The following is a 6,000-nucleotide window of genomic DNA, read 5'->3' as shown; positions in this document are numbered from 1 at the left end:
AGCTACTTATGCCTTTTGCAAGTTAGAGGCAAGCTTTTGAAGAATCTCATCACGAGTAGAGAGTTCTTGTTGCACTACTCCATTCGATGTCTCTTCTGAAAGTAAAGGAGGCATGAGTGGAGGCTTGCGGCCAAACATAACTTTGAATGGTGTGAATCCAGTCGAAGTTTTGACAAAAGTATTGAAACTCCATTCTGCCCAAGATAGAAATCTGCCCTATAGAGACGGTTTGTGGTGCACAAAACTACAGAGATACTGCTGCAATACTTTGTTGGTTACCTCTGTTTGACCATCCGTTTGAGGATGGTAAGCTGTTGACATACGCAGCTTGGTGCCATTAAGGCGGAAAAGTTCTTGCCAAAAGTGACTAATAAAGATGGGATCACGGTAAGAAATGAGGCTATGAAGGAGACCATGATGCTTACACACTATGTCAACAAATAATTGTGCCACATGAGATGCAGAGAATGATTTTGGAAGCATACCAAAGTGTGCGCCCTTAGAGAACTTGTCCACCACAACAAGTATAATACGGAACCCTTATAAGGAGGAAAGCCAATAATAAAGTCAAGGGAGAGGTCTTCCCAACAGTGAGATAGGGGGGATAGGTTGAAGCAAGCCAGAAGGACGCTGAGTGAGCAATTTGGTTTGTTGGCATGTGCTGCATGGCTCAACAAATGCCTTAACATTTTTACGGATTGTGTACCAATGAAGTTAGCCATTAACTTACTCAATGTTCGAGAGATCCCTGTGTGTCCCGCCATTGGGGTGTAGTGAAACCCGTGCAACAATAGGGGAATGAAAGAACAAGTAGATGACAACCAAATTTTTCCCTTGAAAAGGATAAGATCCTCCTTTAAAGAAAATAGGAAAAATCCTTTGGAGCGACAGTGATTTTATCCCTTAAGGAAATGAACTCTTGATTACTCTGTAGAGATGATTTGAGATCTACCAAAAATTCCAACTATGGGACTGATAACACCAGTAGAGATTCTGTACCCCTCGCAGAAATATCCTCCACCCGAGAGAGAGCATCAACAACAGCATTGCTCTTACCAAGGCGATATTAAATCTCAAAGTCAAATCCCAACAATTTAAGAGATAAGTTTGTTGTTCTGGTGTGTGGATCGTCTGAGATAGTAATTCCTTGATGGAACGGTGATCGGTCTGGATGATAAAGCGATGACCTAGGAGGTATTGTCGCCATTTCTGTACTGTTGTAGTTATGGCACATAATTCACGTATATAGGTAGAGGAATTCTGAAGTTTTGGACATAATTGCTTACTGAAATAAGCAATGGGATGGCCCTATTGTGAGAGAATTGCCCTCATACCTATACTTGATGCATCGGTTTGAATAATGAACAATGAACAATGAATCAAATTTTGGGATGACCGAAATCAGTGCTACTGATAAAGCATTCTTCAGGTCCAGAAAATCCGCATAAGTTGTATCATTCCACAAAAAATTATCTTTCTTGAGAAGATCAGTAAGAGGGTGAGCAATTGAGGCGTAACCAGAAATGAATCAGCGGTAAAATCCAGTGAGACCAAGAAACCCACGAAGAAACTTGAGACGCATAGGGATTGGCCAATTCTGTACTGTAGCGAGCTTTTCAGGATCCGGTTGAATACCCTCACTGGAAACCACATGCCCAAAATATTGAATGGAGTTGTGTGCAATAAAGCATTTGCTACCCTTTAACTTGAAGCAATTGGAAAGCAGTAACTAGAAGGTGACTTCTAAATGACCGACATGCACAAATAATGTAGGACTATAAACAAGAATATCATAAAAAATACAATAATAAACTATCTTAAATGGGAATGAAACAAATCGTTCATGGTGGCCTGAAATGTAGAGATGGCATTACATAAGCCAAAGGGCATTACTCGACACTCAAAATGGCCATTGTGGGGTTTGAAAGTGGTCTTTTTAGAGTCAGCAAATACCATCAAAATTTGATGAAAGCCCGAATAGAGGTCTAATTTGGAAAACCAGGATGCATGACCCAACTCATCCAACAATTCATCGACAGTGAGTATTGGAAACTTGTCCTTCACAGTGGCGGCATTGAGAGCCCTATAGTCCACACAAAAGTGCCACGTGCCATCCTTCTTTTTGACAAGGAGGACCGGGGGAGAAAGGATTGTTGCTCGATTTAATGAAACCCGAGTCGAGCATTTTTTGGACTTGAGTCTCGATTTCTTGCTTCTGGAAATGGGGATAGCGGTATGGTCTAACTAAAATGGGTGGTGTATTTAGGGATAGTGTGATGGAATGGTCTGTAGGAAGAATGAGATGAAGGGATGTAGAAGTGGAGAATAGGATGGAGTATTTGGAAATTAGAGCTTGTAATGTGGGTTCTGGTGAAGAAGGAAACATGGTTTTTGTATCAGGGGAGATGAAAGAAGAGGGTGATGTAATTGGGTGTGAATCCAAAGTGAGTTGAAAAAGTGCTTCAACCCAATTTGTATTGTGCAAGCGACGAAGTTTATGGGTTGAGATAGGTGAAGGGTTTGGGTTTGGATCCCTTTTAAGTTCCACAAGCTTCTGTTGCCAATTAAACTTCATAGATGGACCATTGTAGTCCATTACAAAAGGGTTTATCATGGAAAGCCAATGAACACGAAGTACAGCATCGGTTCCAAATAATTCAAGTGGTACAAGTCAATAGGAAATTCTGGGTTATCCAAAGTGAGAGTAATTGGGACAAAATGAGGAGCAAGGTAGAAACTCACCATTACCAACCATTACACATAATGGGCTAAGAGTGGGCTGAGTTAGTAAGTGGAGAAATTGGGCCACCCTGTGTTGGATGAAATTATGGGTTGCCCCACTATACACTAAAATCTGAACCTCATAACCTTGGATAGACTCGGTGACCCGAAACATTCTGGGGATCCATTGACCCGAGAAGGCATGGAGACTGATGAGTCCAGCCTCTTGAAGAGACTTCTCTGCCACCGTGGAATCATCAGAGCGGAGGTAATCATCTTGATTATGAGAGTCGAAGGTGGTGAGAAGAAGAAAATGAGGCTTGCACCGATGGCCTCTTGTGTAACGCTCATCACACTTGAAACATAGATTATTATCTCTACGGGCTTGCATCTTTGCCTCGGTGAGGCGTTTAATGGGAAGTTTGTTGGTTGGTGTAGGCAACAGTGGAAGTTATGGGGGTAGTCAGAGATACGGTTGGCCAAGGTTTCAAACTCTGAGAGGTATTCTTGCAAATTTTGTGTTTGAGTAAGCTTGCAAAGAGCTACAATGGGGTCATGAAACTTAAAGGGTGCAAAACGCAGCTCTAGTACTTGGAGAAATGCCTCCTAAGATGACAACAACCCATTGTTAAACATCCATGGGAACCAGGCTAAGACTTGACCTTCCAAGTAAAAGGAAGCGATTTGGATGCGTTGATCAGGTGGGGTGTAGTGATATTCAAAAAAAATGGTTGACCTTAAAGATCCAACCTAAAGCATCAGAGCCATTAAAGGTGGGGAGGTCAAATTTTAAGGGACGGGTGGAAGGGGAAGAGTGGGGCGATGGGGGTTGATTTTCCAGGATGGTGGTTCGGTTGGAAATATCATGGAGGGTGTTGGAAAGGTTGGCATGAGAGAAAATGAGTTGTTCAAGTTTGATGTTGATTTTAATGAGCTCATCAAGGGAAAAAGGAGAATCAACCATAGAGTAAGGGTCAATGAAAGCACCAATGATAAATGCATGGAGCAAAAAAGTGAAATAACAAAAAGAAGAAGAATAATCAGTGGAGAGAAAGGAACTTTTCAAAGAGAATGAATTACTTTTTATATACTTCTCGTCCTTTTCACTACAAAACTGTGTTATAAATGCACTTGGCAAATGCCTTGCAGAATAAACAAATGCAATTAAAATAAAGGAAAAATGTAATGATAAATCCAATCATTTTCCTCTACCCGATTTCCCTTTTTTTACGGGTTGAAGGATATGTGACCACATAATCACTAAGGTAACGTGGTTGGTGTGAGAATCTTTTGCTTCTTTCCTCTAACGGTCCCATAGCTGTAAGTGTTGTGACAATAGCTGAACTTGGATCTAAAGGAGGAATGAGGAAAATGGGCATTTCATTCCTTACAAATTGGGAAAAAAGTTTAAATTCATCTAAATAATAAAAGATTATTTCAAACTGAAAATACAATTGCTTTCCATTGAACGAAATTGATGTTATAATTCAAGAAAACTAAATTGAAATTTTCTTTTATAAACTAAATTGTTTTGTAACACCCACTTTAGAGTTACATTTTTTACTCATTATCTATCATGCATCTCACATTTATTGATCATTTCAATACATATTAATACATTTGCAATTTTTATTAGTTAAGTTTTTTAAAATAAATTTAAACATATATATATATATATATAAGAAAATAATTTTAAGCTTCGTCACTATTAAGCACTCATGTGCATTATCATATGTTTCCATGTAACACGTAATCATAGTATATAAAACCACAACTACAGGATAAACTAAAAAATAATTACATTCTTCAAACCATTCACATCTAAGATGTACGTAACTATTTAAGTGAGATGCATTTATCAAGTTCAGAAGTCTTGTGCATTAAACAAACTTAGAGATTCTACATTTGTCATGTGTTTTGTAACATCTTGAAAAGATTCTACTAAAATATTTATTTTTCGTTCACAATTTCCTAAACATTATATCACAACTTTGATACCACTGTTCAAAATAACAAAAAACATTACAAGAAAAATCGTAGTTACATATGACCAAAATGTGTATGTAAACTCAAAAATACGTATGTAAAGTACTGTTATGTACGAACAAAAATCAATAAGAAAAATGGTCGTAGATAACGTTACGTACATATTTTTTCGTATGTAATTAATACGGATTTATCCACATGTAATTACATACGAATTTATCCGTATATAATTTACATACAGAAAAATCTGTATGTAATTACATACGGATAAATTCGTATGTAATTACATATGGAAAAATTCGTATATAATCATCTAACAGAATGTCATTCAAAGATTGCTTGTATCAGTGCAGACCTGGACATATATATACACATGGACATTGAAGAACACTAAACCACAAACAAACATTTCACATTGATACATAAATATGGTTTACATGAACATGATTGTCAATTATATAAATAAGTTCTAAACAATGCTATAAATAAGTTCTAGATTGTAATGGAGAGTTATAGAAATAAGTTTTAAACATGACTAATACTAATAATCCCACTTTTGTCTAAAAATTTTCATGTTCCACTTTTTCAAAAGACCGTCCAAACAATATCCCCCATCCAATTAGGTTTTTTTCCATCTGTTCGAGCTTGTTTAAACGTCTCTGACAGTCTATGAGATTTCTTGGAGTGAATTTTTTTTTCACCTTTTCCTCATCCTCAATCTTCCATGAAACATTTCTCTGTTATTACAATTAATAGGCTAGCTTTGTTGAAAAAAGAGAGACATGGAAGAAAGAGTAAATAGTTAGTAATTGATGGAAATGTTGGTGAAAGGTAAGTCTATTAAATTAAAGTTTTTCTACTTGGCTTAGGAAGAAAGCCTTCCTAGAAAGGAGGAGCATTTGTGTGTATGGAGTATCCTATTATTGGTATTGAAATCAAAGCAAAACATCATTCTAGAAATCATAATCTGATACTTAGAAATGGTTATTTGGAGGGTAAGATTACCCAAATTATTATGCATCATTGCTTGAAGGGCTTGCCAACCCTACAAGCCCTATTAGTTTAAACCACTTTCATAGAAAAGTTGTTCCATTTGATTTGGAGATATGATTGCAGCCAATTACTATTTTAACAATAAACAATACCATACAAGTATCCTATGTTTAGGTGGCAACTAGTGAAGTTCTTTGAGTTTATGTCTAGGTGGCTACTAGTGAAGATGACCTGGTTTCAATTTTGCATCTTTTTCATTGTTCTCTTCTATTCTTTTTTTCCTCTATTTTTGAAATTTCC

This window comes from Vigna umbellata, chromosome 3 (genome assembly GCF_029865625.1).
Source record: "Vigna umbellata cultivar VRB3 chromosome 3, Vumbellata_1.0, whole genome shotgun sequence".
Lineage (NCBI taxonomy): Eukaryota > Viridiplantae > Streptophyta > Magnoliopsida > Fabales > Fabaceae > Vigna > Vigna umbellata.
Note: the sequence above shows the minus strand (reverse complement) of the source record.